General features: G+C 40.5%; 1 protein-coding gene across 2 annotated transcripts in view; it reads left to right on the top strand.

Annotated features, from left to right (window-relative positions):
* GABRG2 (gamma-aminobutyric acid type A receptor subunit gamma2) overlaps positions 1–21,798 on the top strand; it is a 364,630-nt gene that overhangs the window by 327,502 nt on the left and 15,330 nt on the right. The gene's annotated exons all lie outside the window — the stretch shown is intronic.

The raw sequence follows: 21,798 nt of genomic DNA, 5'->3' as shown, positions 1-21,798 counted from the left end.
TACAAATTTTTGTGCGCACATTCACCCTGTTTTTTTTTAACTATATTGTGCTGAATTGTTTTAAACCATGACCAACAGGCTTGGATGGGCGAAATACTGGGGCTTTTGAGTAAACAAGTTCCCTCACTTTAAAAAGGAGAGGGGTGCAGAAAAGCCATATTATCTGTATATTGGAAGCTACAGTAGGGAAATCTGAGAAACTGCAAATGGAGAGATTAGAATCAGTTAGGAAAACATACTTTTATTATTTTTTATTAGGTGTTTGGGCAATCAACCACTTTGCAGACTTTTTAAATGATTATTTCAAGGTTGATTTGAGGTTACTTTTAGCTGCTGTCCTGTCAAAGAAAACTTTTTTTATTTTTTGCTGCAAGATTTACCTACAAATGTGCATTTGTTTCAGGAATGGTAGTTTAGGATTTTCATATGATTGGGAGTATATTTTTTATTTTATTTTGATAGGCCTTTATTTTAGTTATTTTTTATTGCAGGTGTGTTATTTGGGGTTTTCTTTATTTTTATTTTTTAATTTCAATGGTTTTTATTGAAAATTTTCAGTGAGAAAAGAAAATGAAAAGGGAAAAAACAAATATGGGTATATATGTTATACGTGAACAATACACTGTACAATGGTTTATTGTAAGCATATAATCTCTCATTAGTTTTGTAGGACCATAGATATATTAACCACTTCAATACAGGGCACTTAGACACCTTCCTGCCCAGACCAATTTTCAGCTTTCAGTGCTATCGCAGTTTGAATGACAATTGCGCGGTCATGCTACACTGTACCCAAACTAAATTTTTATCATTTTGTTCCCACAAATAGAGCTTTCTTTTGGTGGTATTTGATCACCTCTGCGGTTTTTATTTTTTGCTAAACAAATTTTGAAAAAAATAAAAGTTTTGCTTTTGTTTCTGTTTAAAAATGTTGTAAATAAGTAAATTTTCTCTTTCATTGATGGGCACTGATCAGGCGGCACTGACAGGCACTGATAAGGCGGCACTAATGAGGTGGCACCAATGAGCGGGCACTGATGGGCACTGACGATGGGGACTGATATGTGGCACTGATGGGCACTGGTAGGCAGCACCGATGGGTGGCACTGATATGCAGCACTGATGGGCATTGATAGGCGGCACTGATGGGCACTCATGGGTGGCACTGATGGGTGACACTGATGGGCACTGAAAGGCTGCAAAGATGGGTTCTTATGGGTGGCACTGATGTGCACTGATAGGCGGCACTGCTGGGCACTGATGGGCACGGATACGTGGCACTGATGGGCATGGATACGCGGCACTGATATGCGGCACTGATAGGCATCCCTGGTGGCACTGGCAATGGTAGACATTGGAGTAGGCACTGATTGGCAGCTGCCTGGGCATTGATTGGCAGCTGCCTTTGCACTGGTTAGTATTTCCCTGGGGGTCTAGGGACCGTACCTGGCGGTCCAGTGTGGCTGGTTTCCCTGGTGGTCCTGGGCGGCTTCCCTGGTGGTCCTGGGTAGGATCCGAGGGGGGGCTGTGCTGATAAACAATCAGCACAGACCCCCCCTGTCAGGAGAGCAGCCAATCGGCTCTCCTCTACCCGCGTCTGTCAGACGCGAGTGAGGAAAAGCCGATCACCGGCTCTTCCTATTTACATCGTGATCAGCCGTGATTGGACACGGCTGATCACGTGGTAAAGAGTCTCCGTCAGAGACTCTTTACCTAGATCTGTGCTGCTGGGTGTCAGACTGACACCCCGCAACAACGATCGCCGCGATGCGCGCCCCCGGGGGTGCGCAGCGGCTCAATATCCTGCGGACGTCATATGACGTCCAGTCAGGATATTGAAACCACTTTGCCGCCGTCATTCTGCTATATGGCGGGTGGCAAGTGGTTAATAAAACATCATTGCCTATTGAGAGTGAAATCTTTGACTTCTACCAGCAATCTAAATATATTAATATGGGGTGTAGTATTTAGATACACCAATTGTGCGTTTGAGCTTCCTGCTTCTCCCCCCTTAGAGGCGCCCTGTCTGGAAACACACTGCGTCCCAAGATGGAAGCAGCCGGACCACTCCACAAAAAATCATAGCAGATAATATAATGCGATATGTCTATAACTTAGCTAAATTACTGGTCAATATACTGTTACCGTGATGGTTTGCATTGGGAATAAACTGTCAAAGGAATACCCATATTTAAACAACATTAATAACAAGAAATTACAAGAAATTAGGATGTGATGGTGGAGCTGGAGATGGACATAGGATCCAGTTTACGCATCAATAAAAGTTGATAGTTAACATGGAGGTCTTTTGGTATAGGAATAGGAAAATTTACCTGACTCTATTGGGGTTATACCAGTCAAACCATGGTTTCCAGCGTGGGTATTGTGATTGATAGTTACCTTGAGAGGTAGCAAACATTACTTCATATGAAATATGCAGGTTAGTAGCTCTCAGTACTTCTATAAGGGTTGAAACTTCGATGTGTTTCCAGCGTTTAACTAGTTCGAGCCTAGCCCTTAGAAATATGTGGGAGACTATGTACCTTAATTGAGGTGGAATAGTTTCAACCACTAAGGAAAGAAGGGCCGTTCCGGGATTCTTGGGGAGTTGGGTGCCCGTAATTTGTTCTATAGTGGGGAAAATGGTGGACCAGAGGTTTCGCATTGAAGGGCATGTCCAGAATATATGGAATATCGAACCTCTATTACCACATTTTCTCCAGCAGAGCGGAAATGATTGGGGGTTGAAACCAGCCATTCTTGTAGGTGTTAAGTACTACCTGAGGAGTATTTTTTGAGAGAGTTCCCATAGATTGATGCTTTTAGTGGCCCTATAGGTGGATAATAATGTTGTTTGCCATTGTTCATTGGTGTAGGAGGTCATTAATTCTAATTCCCACATTCTCATTGAAGGGGATTTAGAAAATATTGATTTCTGGTTCAGAAAATTATAAAGTAGGGAAATGTCTTTGATAGAGGTGGTAGGGTTTGTAAAGTAAATAAATACTCTCCAAGGTATTGTAGTGGAGGGGTTAGGGATAGTTGCTAATAGGTGTTATTTATATTTTTTTATCTATTGGCTTGTATTTTATGTTGATAGAACCTTTATTTTAGGTTAAACTACTTTTTTTGCAGCAGCATGGCTTCTCTTGTGCATTTATTTCAGGGAATATTATTTGGGGTTTTAATTTAAATTCAGTTTGAGGTGCATTCACTTGGTAATGACCACCATTGTTGTATCTACCTTTTTTTCACAGCATTCTGCTACATCATTTAAGGCATTGTATGCTTTTAAAGTTTTTGTTGTTTTAACCACTCAAGCCCTGGAGGACTTGTCCACTTAATGACCAGGCCATTTTTTACAATACGGCACTGCGTCACTTTAACTGACAATTGCACGGTCATGTGATGTTGTACCCAAACAAAATCGATGTCCTTTTTTTACCACAAATAGAGCTTTCTTTTAGTGGTATTTGATCACCTCTGCAGTTTTTATTTTTCGCACTATAAACAAAAAAAACAACAATTTTGAAAAAAAAAGCAATATTTTTTACTTTTTGCTATAGTAAATCCCCCCTAAAGCAGTATAAAAAAAACAAATTTCTTCCTTGGTTTAGGCCGATATGTATTCTTCTACATATTTTTGGTAAAAGAAATCGCAATAAGTGTATATTAATGGGTTTGCGCAAAAGTTATAGCGTCTACTAAATAGGGGATGTACTTATGGCATTTTTATTATTATTATTTTTTACTAGTTATAGCGACGATCTGCAATTTTTATTGGGACTGTGATATTGCGGTAGACAGATCGGACACTCTTGACACTTTTTTGATACCATTGACATTTATACAGCGATTAGAGCTAAAAATAGCCACAGATTACTGTATAAACGTCATTGGCAGGGAAGGGATTAACACTAGGGGCGATCAAGGGGTTAAATGTATGTCCTAGGGAGTGATTCTAACTGTGGGGGAATGGGACTGCCTGGGGGAGGAGACCGATTGTTGTTCATACTTAGTATGAACAACAGATCAGTCTCCTCACCTTTCACAGAATGGAGATCTGTCTGTTTACATTGACAGATCTCGGTTCTGTCTCTCTCAGGAGTGATCGCGGGTGCCCAGCAGACATCGCAGCAATCGCGGGTGCCCGGCGGACATCGCAGCCACCTAGTGCTCTTAAAGCAGCCATCGTATAGCTACAGTGATTTGCCCAGGAGAGCCAACCTGCCACAGAATAAATGCAGCGGCTGGTCCTCTAGTGGTTAACTAGGTAATAGTGTAGTTATATAAATGGAACAGAGGAACTAACCATAGTGTAATTCCATTTAAAAAGGTTTAATAAAGTATAACATTTTGCACTTACAAGATGAAAGCAGCATACAGGTATATATTATGTAATCAGAGCAAACAATTCCTGTCACCAATACTCAGAATGGCCGCGATGGGCCATGCATGCGTGGTAAGTTCTGTGTCGTACATCCTAGCTCTGCCCTATGTGTTTCAGCATAGATTACATCATTAGGGGCATAGTGTAGTTATACTCCCTGTGTTTGTTTCCCTTACCTTGTAATGATGGGCTCATGTTGTGGCTGCAGTTATAGTGTTATGGCTGATTCACGTATGTCCATGTATTAATTCAGCTTGCTTGTCCTGAAGGGCAGACAACTTAATGTTCTGGGTTACACAGCTTCGATGCTTGTCTTGCCACTTCCTCTGTGTTGCATCACAAAAGTGGAAGTATTAATGTGATGAAACACATTTGTTCTAACATGGGTGATCTCTGCTGTTTGTGTCTATCTGTTTCAGACCTAATTACTTTTTAGCTCTCACCTGCAGAGCACTAGGGATTATGGGATATATAGTTTTTCACAGGAAATGTCAGTTCTCACATTGCAGACAGAGGTCCTGCATTAACCTGTGCACTTCCATGCGATATGCCACATGTTTGAACACAAACACAGTTTTGTTTCATTGAGAACGGGGACAGCCTAAGAGAACTACTGGCCAATTTTTATCTGCAGGTCTAAGTGGGCCTCTTTGTAATTGATTTTTTTTTTTTTTTTTTGTTAACTGAAGTTAATCCAGTTTGGATTCTACTGCTGTATGCAAGCCAAGCTAACTGGCTAAAAAAAAACATATAAATGCTAAAGCCAAATATGAACTTCCAGTGTATGCTGTCACTTAGACTGTCTGTGCAAATAGTACTGTTCTATAACAATAACCTAATATCAAATTAGTGTTGCTCTGTCCTGTAAAACAAGTCACACAAACTGCCTAATGTTAGAGGTACAGTAAGCGTTACCACAACCCTAGTGCTACTATAACACTATGCAACACATGAATGTATGTTCTGGCTATTAATGCCACAACCCCAGTGCTGCGCTTAAAAGAAATATTGCCTGAACTACCTACATTTACATAAAGTAGAGCTCCCACGATAAGGGATAAGATTGTCAGCAATGATTCGCCATATAGGAAGCAATGGTCGTTCTTTATTAGTAAAGGATTCTATTCTTGTAAAAGATGTTACATGTGCAAGAAAACAAGAGGTAAGAAGACGGAAGAATTCACAACTAGCTCAATATGAAGGAATTTTAGAATAAGAGATTTCATCTCATGCATATAGTTCCAGAGTCTAGTTTACCAAATAATAGGGAATAAAAAATCCTAAAGAAAAAAAAACAATCATACAATCCTATATACACAATCCTATATCCATAGTTGATCCAGAGGAAGGCAAAAAAACCCCCAGCAAAACATGAACCAATTTGCTCCAGCAGGAGAAACAATTACTTCCTGATCCCCTGAGAGGCAATCGGATATTCCCTGGTAGGGATGGGCAAACGGTTCGGCCCGAGCATAAGTCCGGGCCGAACTTTGGTTGTTCGGCGAACACTGAACAATATGCAGTGTTTGAGACAAATTCAAAAGCCGCCGGGACACCGTTAAAGTCTATGGGACACTAACATGAAAAATCAAAAGTGCTCATTTTAAAGGCTTATATGCAAGTTATTGTCATGAAAAGTGTTTGGGGACCTGGGTCCTGCCCCAGGGGACATGTACCAATGCTAAAAAAAAAATTAAAAACGTACGTTTTTTTCGGGAGCAGTGATTTTTTTTAATGCTTAAAGTGAAACAATAAAAATTAAATATTCCTTTAAATATCATGCCTGGGGGGGTGTCTATAGTATGCCTGACATTTCTAAAGGAATAATTGTTTTTTAAAACTGATCGCGGCTGTAATGAATTGTCAGGTCTCGGCAATATAGATAAAACTCATTGGATAAAACTCCGGGCCATTACCAGGCCCTTTGGGTCTGGTATGAATATTAAGGGGAACCTCAAACCAAAAATTAAAAAATAAATTGCATGGGGGTCCCCCCAAAATCCATACCAGGCCCTCCAGATCTGGTATGAAAATTAAGGGGAACCCTGTGCCAAATTAAAAAAAAATGGTGTATGGGTCCCCCAAAATCCATACCAGGCCCTTATTCAAGCACGCAACTTGGCAGGCCGCAGGAAAAGAGGGCAAGAGAGCGCCCCCCCTCCTGAACCGTACCAGACCACATGCCCTCAACATGGGGAGGGTGCTTTGGGGTCTGACCCCAAAGCACCTTGTCCCCATGTTGATGGGGACAAGGGCCTCTTTCCCACAACCCTTGCCTGGTGGTTGTGGGGGTATGCGGGCAGGGGGCTTATCGGACTCTGGAAGCCCACTTTAACAAGGGGATCCCCAGATCCTGGCCCCCCGGTCAATTGTATCCCTACCATTTCACAAAAAAGTGTCAAAAATGGTAAAAAAGACAAGAGACAGCTTGGGACAAGTCCTTTATTAAAAGATAAAAAAATAAAAATGTCCGGCGATGTAAATCCACGCCGCCCGACGGACTGAAAAAGAAAAATAAGCTACAACAGTTCCGCCTCCATGGGAGGCTCCCACAGAGTGACACTTCTTCTGGGTGACAGCTGTTATATAGCTGAGGGCGGGGCCACCTGGTGACGTAATACAGAGGGAGCAATACAGAGGGAGTGGTTTATGTAATGCAGTGCCCATGTTGACTGCTCTACTTAGGAAGGACCCAACGGCCACGTTAAAACATGATAGGGGAACATATCCAAAATATATATAAAGATTTCAAAAATCTCTAAACATTATGCTACTCACCACAGCAAGGATCTATCAACATTATCTTTTTGGGGATCCAAATATAAAGAAAAAAAATTGGAGAGGAAATAATAACATTATAACATTATCAGTCACCAGGGTTGTGGTCACACTTACCTGTAACTTTAGGCAGTTTACGTGAGAACAACAGGGCAGCACAACACTCATTTGATGTTAGGTTCCTATTATATGTGGGAACACATTTACAATGTTAGCAGCGACCCCAAGCCCAAAAGGCATAGCTTATCTATTCACATTTATCTGGATAAGTGGCAAGGAATTAGTACCTTTACAAACATATGTTTCGTAACAATGCATGACGTGAAATTTAAAACAATATTTGCTGAACCCTCTATAAACTAAAAGCAGGCAGATATACTCAGCCCTACTGTACATGCTCTCACAAGTACCCCTTTTGGGCCCTACTGTCAGTTCTTCCCTACAAGGTACAAGAAGGGCTGCATGCTTGACACAGCAATCACTAACAGGTACAGTGTAACCATTTTGTTAATTTGCCTAAGGCTGTTTTCCCATTGGTCAGACAAACGCTCCAACTTTGGGAGCTCATGTCGCATAACGTGTGAAAATCAATGTTTCCCTATGAGAGTCGTCTTAACTGGTCCAACACAAGTCGGTCCGACTTTCAAAATGCTCCCTGCATCTTTTGCTGGGTCTTCTCCACTGTCTTCTCCTTCTGTTCTTCTTCCGATGTTGACTCGATGCTCTCTCCCGCTCTAATACCAGGTGCGCAGCGTGCCACTACTTATATAGGCATGGGGCAGGGTCACAGGAGACCCACCCCTTGTGACATCACCGACCATCATGCCCCGGGCGGTGACATCATAAGGGGTGGGGCGGGGGCCTCCGGATGATGTCACATGGTGACCCTGCCCTATGCCAATATAAGTAGTGGCACACCCGGCATTAGAGCGGGAGAGAGTGTAGAGTCAACATCGAAGAACAGAGGGAGAAGACAGTGGAGAAGACCCAACAAAGGAGCGAGAAGATAGCAGAGAAGACCCAGCAGAGACAGAAGACAGCGGACAGAGGGAGAAGAACCGGAGAGGTCTAAAAGACATCAGCAGAGAGCGGAGAAGACCAGAGAGGAGTCGGAAGAGACCACAGAGCTGTCTAATAAATTACTTTATATGCAAAATGATTCTGCGCTACCCAAAAAAAGGGGGAAACAAAAGCAGCTGACACGACCAACAAAGTGTAAATATAAAGAACAACAAAAAAGTGTAGCGCTAAACAATATCAACCATAGAGAAACTGTATACCAGTCTGTGTACAGTGAAAAGGATCAACTGTATTAGAAAAGAGAATCTCATAACTAGGTAGTCCTCATATAGAATTTGTGACTAAACAATGAAGGTGAGTAGTCCTCATAAAATATGTTTTAAACAGCAAAAGAATTTCTTTAGAAGGAATATATTCAGCATCCCACATATGAGTCAGCTCACTCCCACCGAGAGATGAAGAGGCTTACCGGATAAGGTGGACCCAAAGGGGCATACGCCGAATTGGGTCAGATAAGGCTTGGGTGGTGAGTGGCTGTAATGGGCTCAAAGACAGATGTTTTCTCGCGGATTACTGTATTCCTCCGAGTGACACTCAGGTCCTAAAAGGTGTAGGTAATCTCACGGATGTGGATGGTCCTGTGGATCCTAGGGGTGTTCCGTGGATGGATCCCTCAAGGCAGTATGACATGGACCAGGAAATGGTGTGGCAAGATAGGGGAAGAAAAGAGGGGCCACATAGTGTAAATCCGAAACCGAAAATTTTATTCAAAATAAATAGAAATACACTCACATGTAGATCCAAAATGTATAAAAACAGTGCTGTGAGAAAAAGTGGCAACAGTGGGGTCCTGCCCGACGCGTTTTGTCCTCATAGACGTCGTCTGGGGGGTTTCCCCCACTGTAGCCACCCCAATATATATAGCAGATGTGTCAATGATCATGGGAAACAGCTCCACGTTAGAAACAAACATTACTTCCTGTAACAGCCAAAATGGACGTCCGGCGTGCGTTCCAGGCGTGCGTACCACGCCTCCCTTCCATGGTAAACCGGAAGTGTGCGAACGATCTAACAAGAGCGCAAAAAATAAATAAAAGGATGGACTGTATATTGTCATATCTGTCCAACTATGGCAAGAGGTCAAGTGAAGTGCAGAAAGTGAAAGAATACTACGTGCAGCAATGTGAGCGCCGATCAGGAAAGTGTCCCTGATACTGCGCATGCACAGTACGTGCGCAGGGAAGCAAAGCGTCACGTCTGTATGGACATAGCCATAGAGAGATGACGCTGCCGGGAGGAGCCTGAGATCTGAGGGGTGGTACAATAGAACTTGGATTGTACCTGCGCAGTAGGAGCAAAAGGGTACTCAGTACGCTAGTGAGGGGGACAGGCTAGTGCGATCGGGATGTCAGCAGATGGCATAACATAGGGGTCATCTTGTTCAAGGAGAGTGACAATGTAAAAGAAATATTTAAAAAGAGCTAAGTTACAGGCCTATGTGCTAAAAGACTCAGAAAGTGCATATGTGAAAATGTGAGGAAAAAACATTGAAGTATAATAAAGAAAGCTGCTTCAAGTAGTGCACCAACAATGTATAGTATAATGTCTTAAAGGATGAGTGACCCCCAATACAAGGATGAGGGGAACTAATCTGTAGTAGTGGAGGTGTAACTCTGAAAACCTCCATAAATGGTTGAAAGAAATTAACCGAATGAAAATTAAAAAAAAAAAATAAAAAATTAAAAAATTAATAAGTGGAGCGTATGGGGGGTTGATGATGTTGGGGGCAATTTTACTTAAGGGTGCCCCCACGTTACAAAGTAAAATTGCCCCCAACATCATCAACCCCCCCATACGCCATCCACTCTTCAATGAAATGGAGGGATTCTACTCATGTAGAAGATGCATTGTGTGTCAGCATAACACTGGCATAGGAAGGAAAACTACATAATTCACTTCAACAGTCACACAGAAACGCTATTCCATCAAACGCTTCTGTACCTGTACTACCAGTTACATCGTTTACTTAATCACATGTCATTGTGGAAAACAATATGTTGGTCGCACTATTCGCTCTTTTGCTATAAGAGTAGCGGAACATATTGCTTTGATTAAAAGCGGTGATACTAAACACACAGTTCCCCGACACTACAAGTTACATCACAATCGGGTGATCGCTGGGACACAATTCATAGTAATCGATCGATATGTCCCCCCATGGAGGGGTGGGGCTATGACCAGGGGTGTGTCACGGCTGGAGACTTTCTGGATCCATGAGCTCCGTACACTTTTTCCATTGGGTATGAATGTGGAGTTGGATGTCAACGCCTTCATTAATAGGGCCTGACATCCACTTCCAAGCGACAGATCTCTCTCCTTTCTGTTTTTTGGTTTCTGTTCTGTGGTCTCTATATAATCTTTTATGGTTTCCTTTTTTTGTTTGTTTTTATAGCCTTTATTTGGCTTTTACATTAATTCCATTGTAATGGGTCACTTTCCTTACACATAATGGTTGCACTCTATGGTGCATTTACCATACACAGGGAGGATTCCCCGTGTATTCCCTTTTGAATTTCACTCATCATTCTGTGTATTAATACATTTTATATTTTATTTGCATCTAGGTATATGGACGTATTGTTTTATGTATATTGTCATGGGAACCCGCTCCACTTATTAATTTTTTAATTTTTTAATTTTTTTTTTTTAATTTTCATTCGGTTAATTTCTTTCAACCATTTATGGAGGTTTTCAGAGTTACACCTCCACTACTACAGATTAGTTCCCCTCATCCTTGTATTGGGGGTCACTCATCCTTTAAGACATTATACTATACATTGTTGGTGCACTACTTGAAGCAGCTTTCTTTATTATACTTCAATGTTTTTTCCTCACATTTTCACATATGCACTTTCTGAGTCTTTTAGCACATAGGCCTGTAACTTGGCTCTTTTTAAATATTTCTTTTACATTGTCACTCTCCTTGAACAAGATGACCCCTATGTTATGCCATCTGCTGACATCCCGATCGCACTAGCCTGTCCCCCTCACTAGCATACTGAGTACCCTTTTGCTCCTACTGCGCAGGTACAATCCAAGTTCTATTGTACCACCCCTCAGATCTCAGGCTCCTCCCGGCAGCGTCATCTCTCTATGGCTACGTCCATACAGACGTGACGCTTTGCTTCCCTGCGCACGTACAGCGTATGCGCAGTATCAGGGACACTTTCCTGATCGGCGCTCACATTGCTGCACGTAGTATTCTTTCACTTTCTGCACTTCACTTGACCTCTTGCCATAGTTGGACAGATATGACAATATACAGTCCATCCTTTTATTTATTTTTTGCGCTCTTGTTAGATCGTTCGCACACTTCCGGTTTACCATGGAAGGGAGGCGTGGTACGCACGCCTGGAATGCACGCCGGACGTCCATTTTGGCTGTTACCGGAAGTAATGTTTGTTTCTAACGTGGAGCTGTTTCCCATGATCATTGACACATCTGCTATATATATTGGGGTGGCTACAGTGGGGGAAACCCCCCAGACGACGTCTATGAGGACGAAACGCGTCGGGCAGGACCCCACTGTCGCCACTTTTTCTCACAGCGCTGTTTTTATACATTTTGGATCTACATGTGAGTGTATTTCTATTTATTTTGAATAAAATTTTCGTTTTCGGATTTACACTATGTGGCCCCTCTTTTCTTCCCCTATCTTGCCACACCATTTCCTGGTCCATGTCATACTGCCTTGAGGGATCCATCCACGGAACACCCCTAGGATCCACAGGACCATCCACATCCGTGAGATTACCTATACCTTTTAGGACCTGAGTGTCACTCGGAGGAATACAGTAATCCGCGAGAAAACATCTGTCTTTGAGCCCATTACAGCCACTCACCACCCAAGCCTTATCTGACCCAATTCGGCGTATGCCCCTTTGGGTCCACCTTATCCGGTAAGCCTCTTCATCTCTCGGTGGGAGTGAGCTGACTCATATGTGGGACGCTGAATATATTCCTTCTAAAGAAATTCTTTTGCTGTTTAAAACATATTTTATGAGGACTACTCACCTTCATTGTTTAGTCACAAATTCTATATGAGGACTACCTAGTTATGAGATTCTCTTTTCTAATACAGTTGATCCTTTTCACTGTACACAGACTGGTATACAGTTTCTCTATGGTTGATATTGTTCAGCGCTACACTTTTTTGTTGTTCTTAATAAATTACTTTAAAAAAATGTGTTCTGCATTTTACTTTTGACACTTTTTTTTAGGTGAATGGGTAGGGGTACAATGTAACCCATACTCATTCACATAGGGTGGGGGTCCAGGATCTGGGGGCCCCCTTGTTAAATAGCGAAGAGGATTTAGTCGGTAGGAGCCTCCCTTGGAGGAGGAGTTTCAGGGTTTTTTCCTTTTCTTGGTCCACGAATGCTGTGATCGAAGATGAGAGGACATCGTGGAACAGTTTTTTTTTTTCAATAAAGGACTTATCTCAAATTGTCTACTGTCATTTTTAACATTTTGACACTTACTTACCCAATACCCATTCACATGGGGGGCGGGATCTGGGGGTCACCTTGTTAAAGGGTGCTTCAAGATTCCGATAAGCCCCCCGCCCACAGGCCCCCACAACCACTGGGCAAAGGTTATGGGGGATGAGGCCCTTTTCCCCATCAACATGGGGACAAGATGTTTTGGGGGGACCCCAAAGCATCCTTCCCATGTTGAGGGCATGTGGCCTGGTTCGGTTCAGGAGGGGAGGCGCTCTCACATCCCCCCTTTTCCTGCGGCCTGCCAGGTTGCGTGCTCAGATAAGGGTCTGGTATGGATTTTGGGGGGACCCCTATGCCATTTTTTTTATTTTGGCTCAGGGTTCCCCTTAAAATCCATACCAGACCTGAAGGGCCTGGTATGGATTTTGGGGGACCCCTACGCCATTTTTTAAAAAGAAATTGGTGCAGGGTTCCCCTTAATATCCATACCAGACCTGAAGGGCTACTGTTCCCTGGCCGGGGGGGGAAGAAATCTGTCAGCTTTTGAAGTACCAGCCACAGGGAAACCCCACTTCCGCATTCTGGAGAGTGTCGGTGGCTGGATCGGGTACCTGGGAGTCCAAGGGGAAGCTGCCTTGTCGCTGTAATAATCCGCAGGCTGTGAAGCTGTAGCTCTTCAGTTAGCCTCTGTCCTGAGCGCCAGCAGGACACACCCCCCCAGGTACACGCTATTTTAAGGAATGTCTATATTTTATTTTTAAATCATTTTACTAAGTTTTAAACCAGAAATGTAACTGCAGTAGACACTGATTTGTCATTTTCACAATGGTAGGCTTAATCGGCCATTATTTATTTATGGTTCCCCTCGCCATCTATGCTACTGTAATATCAAGTGTTAAAAGTTTGGTGAGTGGAGGTGGCCTTGTTCTGGCATCTAGGAACACATTTGGAAACATGTGAAATGCCATCAAATGTCATATAGGAGCACAGTGACTACCAAAATTAGGCCTAACCTCTACTTCCACCTCTTCATATTTATTTTCAGTTTCCTTTCAAAACCAAAACTATATCATAACCATCGTCTTTTCACAATGCTCTCTTTTGGCCAAGAATTCTTAATTATCTGCTACAGCAAAGTAATGGTTCCTCTGCAGTGTACAAGCAGTCACCATCAGCACCTGAGCATTACATTTATGAACTTGATGATGGCTTTATGAACTTGATGTTGAACTTGACATGTATCCATCATTAAAAATATAATGATATGCAGCGTTATAAATGTAGTATTGCAAATAAAAAGTCCATAGTTTTTGAAATAAAGTCCTTGTTCAGGAGAAAACACTGAAATCACCCACAGTGTAGACAGGAATACAAATTAGATGAATACAGACTTATCCTCCACCAAACATCAACACACCAGGCCTCTTACCAAAAAGAATAGACCACTTAATCACAGGTGGTCAAACAGGCGTGATAAATTCACAAAGCCACAAAACCATTAATGGAGATCACAGATGGCTGGGTCTTGTAGTTCCACCAAAAATTCAGAGGTGCATGCATAAAATATAAAAAAAGGAACTCCTCATGGTGTAGTATTATAAAACCAGGGTCATATTTATTCAAAGAAAAATCCAGGGTACTCACATTTCATCAGATAAAAACGAGCATGTAAAAGACAGCAGTCTGTATAAGCAACATTTGTTTCACCACAAAGATGGCCGTGGTCATCACGTTGCAGTGTCGTGACGTCAGAACTCCTCCCAATGCAGCGTTTCATCCAATAGCCCCTGACAACGTTCGATTGGACTTTTTTAGGGGTAAATCAGACTGTTTCACAACTTCATGTGCAGGCTTAAGGAACCATAGCTATTTTTAATCAACAGGCTCTGGGATTTTCTGTAAAATGATCTGGGCTCTCAGTTGCCCCCCCCCTCCTCTTCCCCATGCAATTTCTCCTTCTCAGTGGTTCTGGGTAGTGCCATACTACAACTAATGGTATCAGGATGGTAAGCAAGAGGAGATCAAGCATAGTCCTGTGCTTAGTCAGATGGAGTGGAGGGCATTGGAGATATTAGGGGTCCCATAGATGCCTGATGTATTTTTAAAGAGTACCCGTCACCTGCCCAGTACTATCACATAGGAAGGTTGTTAGCTCCCTTATTATAGAAGTAAAGTTAAATATATTTTTTTTAATAATAATAAAAAAATATTAAAGCACCCCATCACACTGCACATATGCATCTAAACACAAGTGCATTCATAGGGCACGCATATGTATGTAAACATAGTTACATAGTTATTCAGGTTAAAAAAAGATACAAGTCCATCTAATTCAACCAATAAAAAAGAAAAAAAATCATACAATCCCATAAACCCAATCCTATAATCACAGTTGATCCAGAGAAAGGTGAAGAACTCCAGCAAAGTATGATCCAATTTGCTACAGCAGGGGAAAAATTCCTTCCTGATCCCCTGAGAGGCAATCGAAAATTCCCTGTATCAACTTTCCCTTTAAATGTTAGTACGTATGTAATGTTGAACAATTGAACAATGAAACAATTGAATTGTGCAACACATATTGGGCATCACCACACTCAGAGAGTGAAATAATTCTAGGTCCCTCACTTACATTTAAACTGATGAGCTGTAAAAATATTTAAAGTGTTCCCTATTGATAATTTGGGCACTGTAATTGTTTGCCATTTTATGGGTTCACATATTTTTGAGGCCTGACTATACACAACCTCATATTTTATGTTGTACAGAAGCATTGGATATTATATTGTGTTTGTGTACACAAATTAATTTTACTGTATTTTTTGTGAAAATTTAGACTTAATAAACAGTGCAAATATTGTTCTACAAAAAAATAACATCTTTTTATTCTATCTTTGCTTTCAGAAAATCTATTGTATAATCTTTAGGGGGTTTAAGTCATTTTGTTGTAATTCTTTTTCTCTGAATGGTATTTTCTTTTATATATTTATTTATTTATTTTGCATTGATACATGTTTGGCACAGTTGCCGACAATATTATTGATCCACCTATCATTAAAAAGGGATTCTTTGACAATCTCACAGGATTCTACCAGTGTAGGCGATGCAGAATATGCACATTGAATGGTTGTACTCAGAGGAGAACCCATTCTTTTAGATCCAATAGTACGCAGGTTGATTTTGCGATTAAGCCTTTTGTCACTTGCTCCACCAAGGGGGTCGTATACCTGCTCCAATGCCCTTGCGGGTTACAGTATGTGGGAAGGACTAAGCGACCCCTTATGGTTAGACTCAACAAGCATGTGACAAATATTTTGAATGGTTTCCCCAAACACCCTGTGTCTAGGCATTATCTGGAAGCCCATAAGAATCCAGATAAAACTGTCTTTCTGGGGATAGATAAATTCACCTGTCCGTGGAGGGGAGGCTCTTTGGTGCTGGGCATATCACGTTTGGAAATGGATACATAGGATTAAGTGCTACACACCTTTTGGGTTAAATGTGGAGACAGATCTAAATGCCTTTATTGATAATGCCTAATCTAGCCATTTTCCACTACTGACTTTGCGGTTTGATGTCCATTTTTAGGTTTATGTGAACTCGGTGTGATTTCTCAGTGTCGTTATCTCATGTGTCTATACATAGAATTGTATATGTTTTTTAATTGATAGAAGAGAGTGGTAAACCACTGTGGATATACTTATCTATTATGCTTGTCCTTTTATGAGTATAATTATTATTTAAAAAAAAAAATTTTAGTTGGATTTGGTTTTATTAAATTCATTCATCATTTATATTTTTATTCATATATATTTTTTTAGATTTTCATTCATTCATTTTATTAATTTTTTTCAATTCATTTTTTCCCACAAGATGGTGCTATACTGTCTTGTAGCAAATCTATGCTGCTATTACTATGTGGGTACATATTCTTTATTTCATTGGTTGAATGTCCTATTGATTATTTTTTAGTTTGGTTTGTATTTTTATGGGTTTAATACATTTAATTTATTTATCCCTTTTCTAATTTCATCTGATAAGATGATTGTTTGCTACGTGGTCAGTCTTTATCCGACCGCCCTTGTGGATTTGACACATGCGCTGTACGCCTTTGGGAGATCACAACGAGGAGTGGTTTTATCTGTCTATATAGTGGTGATGACTCAGAGTGTCGCCTGTTCCCCATACGACGTCGGATACAGACGAAACGTACATCGGGAGGTTGACGCTCTGATATCATCGCTTTTCACTCTGAACGGGCGCTCGCCAGCCGGCCGGTGATTTCGTTCCTTTTTTAATGCTGAATTGTAAGTTTTCTACTTTTTATTAATAAATCTATTGTAACGGAGTTACACTATGGACATCTCTTCTTTGCTCCTATGTTTGTGACTTGTGTTGTGGCAAACTTCCCCATGCATGCCTGCGGTATACCGCTTGAGTGATATCCTGATGCTGGTTGGATACCTGGATTCAAGGTCCTGCAAGTACCTGGTTTGCCTGCCATCTGCCACGCTACATAGAGGGATGCTCCAATACCCGCTGTCTATCTGGTCCTTGGTTTATTTACGAGCTTGTTGAGCTTACTATCTGGTAAGCGTGTATTCTTAACGGTGGAGGATCACTGCGAGGGGTGTTTTTCCCACTTTCCACCTTTATACACTGTTCCCTATGAAGAGCTATCAGGGGACTCTTCCCATCTCGCTAGAAGATTTTCTTTTCTGGGTTAAGGACTTTGTTGCTTATTTATTTATTTTCACCATTTTGTGCTTTTGGCACCTTTTTGATCTATATGCACTTGGTATTGATTGGTAGTAATTTGTTTTTTGTGTCATATAATTTTTGTTTATGATTTCATATATACATCCATATTCAATTTGGTGTCTTTTCACATATACCCTATCACACTACATGAGGGTTTAGCGCAGTTTTTTCTTTGTTTTGTTTTCCATTGATACATGTTCCCCATGGAACAGTTTTCTGGGTTTGATGAACCTCTGGCAAACCGAACTTTGCCCCATATGCTAATCCCTAGAATGGAAAGTATAAACAGTGTCATTGTCCATTTCTGTGTTTACCTCATCCTATACCTTACTCACCCTTTTCTTTATGTTTCTTTTCTTCTTTCCTTTTCCTGTGGCTCATACTCTTTCATACATTTTGGTATTTTTTCTTGATGGACATAACTTGACAATTGGGTTACCCCAGCAGAGTTGGAATACTGATATCCCAGCACAGTGGCTAAGTCCCAGCACTTCCACCTAGCAGCACTAGTTGGTTCGAATCCCAACCACAGCACTACCTGGCTGGAGATTGTATGTTCTCCCTGTGCCTGCGTGGGTTTCCTCCAGGTACACCTGTTTCCTTCCACACTCCAAAGACATGCTGGAAGGTTAATTGGATCCTGTCTAAATTGGCCCCTGTATATATGAATGTGAGTTAGGAGCCTTAGATTGTAAGCTCCTTGAGGGCAGGGACTGATGTGAATATAAAATATATATGTAAAGTGCTATGTAAATTGAGAGCGTTTTATAAGTACCTGTGATAAATATAAATGGGAGGTCCAACCATGCATTGAGCCCATGTGTGGTCATGCAAGTTTCATCCCCCACCCTACGCATTCAACTAAAAAGTTCATTATGTCCATTATCCACTTATCTCCATATGTTCTATAGTAGTTACAATGTGATTTTGGGTAGCAATGTCTCAAAACTTTCATTGTAATTGAATAACTCCATTTTAATCATTGTATCCAGACATTGCTTTGCAATTTTTACAATTTTAATAAAAACTTACTGAAGCAGAACAGTGTCATTCTGTAATAATAAAAAAAATTAAAACAAGCACTGACAATAATATAGTAAGGTGAGGAAAGAGTTTTGTGCCTGACTCACTGTTCGGGCACTTGTAGAAAAACATTGTGGAAAATAAAGTGAAGGATGAGGAAGATCATTTAGTGGATCCTGGGGAGTGATGTCATTGATACATGTGCATTAAGCACGTATATTGGTAGCCAAATCATATGGGTAAAAACACCTGAAACTATGACACTGTTTACATGTACATTTGCTCATTGTGCAAATACAGTACTAACTTTTAGCTAAAAGGCACTTCTCTAGAATCCAACGCCCTAGCTAAGTTGATGCTGTTGTTGGGTGGCCCTATTCCATGATGGTTGAAGCTTTGGTATAAGGGAGAATCATCTGTGGTCAAGATGTCACAAATCCTTGCTTAAAAGATACCCTATAAACAATATGGAAAGCCCTAGCAATTAAATAGCTCTCCTATGAAACAAATGTCAAATAACTTGATCAATTACATTGTGGAGAATGATGTCCCTAACAATGTATCTAAAAATATAGCAAAGTTGAAATACATCCTTCTCTACTTTTAGCACCAGTGTGGAAGACAAATGGGAATTCTGCTGTCAACACCTCTTTTTTAGGAAACTTACATTTTTACTCTATTTGGTCTTGTTTTTAACTCTTAAGAAAGGGGAATCCATACCTGGGAAACACCATTAACAATATAATCTACACATAACAGTAACATACATTTGGAATGGTTGAAATATTATACAGCTTATTAGAGTTACTACCTTTATATTATTGGTTGTCTTTAAAGGATAGGTTCACCTTTAGAAGCATGTTACCCATATTTTGGGTGTAACATGCTGCTATGCACCCACCTGCTGCCACCAGAGCCCCCTTCCCTGTGACAGCTCCTCTCATTACACCCGCTGTAACAGCTGCATTATTCATTCACAGGAATCTATGAATAAAAAGAAACTACAAGTTCTGTCTGCCACTGCTGCAGATGGCTTGTAGTTTATTCACACTGTTTACAGCCCTTTAACTGAAAGCCTGTACAGAGATACGGGTGACAGAGCTGCAGCTACTGATCACAGGTGCAATGTTGTGCATGCTGCTGTAAAAAAAATAATGCACATGTTTTCCTGCATAAATAGCTGCATGTATTATTTTTATCACAAAGGTTGGCTTTAAAACTGTCATTTTTTGTTCAAAATATAGTCCATAAGAATTGTAAACAATAATATGTGATGCATGATGGTTTATTGTATGATTCCTTAAATTTGCTTGTATTGATGTTACTGTCTAATATGTCACTAAATAAAGAAAATTAAATGTAACTAGCTAATGCAAGCACAGTCATAATCTCCAACATTCCTCTTTAACTCATTAAGCAAAATCAAACAAAAATAATTTTTTTTTTAAAGACCAACAATAAAGCATAACATCGTATTTAAGGTAACATGTGCCTAGGCCAGTGATGGCGAACCTTGGCACTCCAGATGTTTTGTAACTACATTTCCCATGATGTTCAACTACGCTGCAGAGTGCATGAGCATCATGGGAAATGTAGTTCCAAAACATCTGGAGTGCCGAGGTTCACCATCACTGGCCTAGGCTATACACCATCAGTTTTTTTAAGCTATTAGAAACCAACTAAAACACAAACTCAATCTCAACGTACACACAATTATAGAGATCAGTGATAGCGTGTTTTGGAGCTTTTTTACTGCTTCTTACAAATAATTAAAATTTGTTCTTATATAAAAAATACCCATGGCTTGGGCACAGGTGCATTATAATTAAGTGACCTATTTACACTAAAAACCTTTACTTTAATAAATTTGTTTTTTTAATGATGCATAATATAATGTGGCACCCGTGTACACCTATGCATCCTAATTGTAGTTATGTATTTTGTAGGTGTTTTTGCAGGTTCAATATCTGAATGGGTTTTTATGTACTTTTAAATGACTTTATCCAAATTTACTTTTCTTCATCTACTGTTTTAATTATATTACATCGATACAACGTGTCTGATGAGCCCCCATTTATGACAAAATTTACTGGTGGTAAAGGGTTTACAATAAGGAGACATCATAGGTTTTCATAGGATGTCTATCATGTGTGCTACACTTCAAGATTAGGGTTACAGAGACCCCGATGCCACTCTCAACTGACACCAAACTGAGCATGAACTTTCACAGCAAAAAAAAAAAAAAAGACTGGTGTACATGAAACTCAAGTTCCGTGAACTCCTCACTCACCGTGCTAAGTTAGGATGCAGGAAAATATAGTATAATAGACAACAGCAGAGGAGACCATACGCATGATGGAATTGGACCTGGCACAGGAGATGAGATTTTGAGCTTGCAGAAGTGATTAGCTGTAAACACCCAAAGCATTTTTGTAATTTCCACAATGGCCTCAGATGTAAAAAATCAATCTGTGCTTTATTAAATAGTAGTAGAATCAAGCCAGCTACTCAGTGTCATCTGTAAAATGCTATGATTTATTGACTACATATAGAAATACAACTGTAACAGGCTGTGCTTTATTTAACCCTGTGTTGTGATTACTACCAAAGAGAGATAAAGCAATGACACATGGAATATACCTTTCTCAGTGAAAAGGTTACTGATCATTATACCCTTATGACCTGCGCACATGTGCATGAAGCCACTCTCAAGGGAGGTTTAAGGTGTTTGTATCGAGCTAACGTTTATGATATGTCAAATTTATGTGAACATGCATTAATGCTTCAGGTTTAATTACAGTCTAATATAGATTGGTTCATTAGACTTTGTTGAAAGGCATTTTATTAGTTAACTGGTGTTAACACAGTGGGGGTTATTTACTAAAACTAGAGAGAGCAAAATCTGGTGCAGCTCTGCATAGAAGCCAGTCAGCTTCAATATGTTTTTGTCTAAGCTGAAATTGAAAGCTGATTGGTTACCATGCACAACTGTACCGGATTCTAAATGCTCCAGTTGTAGTAAATCTCCCCCAGTCTGCTTCCATACCTAATGGACAACAAAAGTAGGCAAGTTCTATAAATAGTCTAATACCACTGCCAGAAACATTCTTTTCTCAAAATGGTGCCATTCTGACCCACAAAAATGTACACCATAGATAAGGTAATGATTGCACAAGCATTGCACCTGCTATATCCAAAAATCTGTGAATCTATGTGTTTCTCCACCCATACACACATGATTACAAATAAGGGCTCATGTCTAATACAAAACTAGTAAAATATAAATGTTGTCTTTGTTATCTACCTATTGTTTTCATGTCTAGGTTA

This window comes from Aquarana catesbeiana, linkage group LG03 (assembly GCF_042186555.1).
Source record: "Aquarana catesbeiana isolate 2022-GZ linkage group LG03, ASM4218655v1, whole genome shotgun sequence".
NCBI lineage: Eukaryota > Metazoa > Chordata > Amphibia > Anura > Ranidae > Aquarana > Aquarana catesbeiana.
This window is presented reverse-complemented; position numbering and strand designations above follow the sequence as displayed.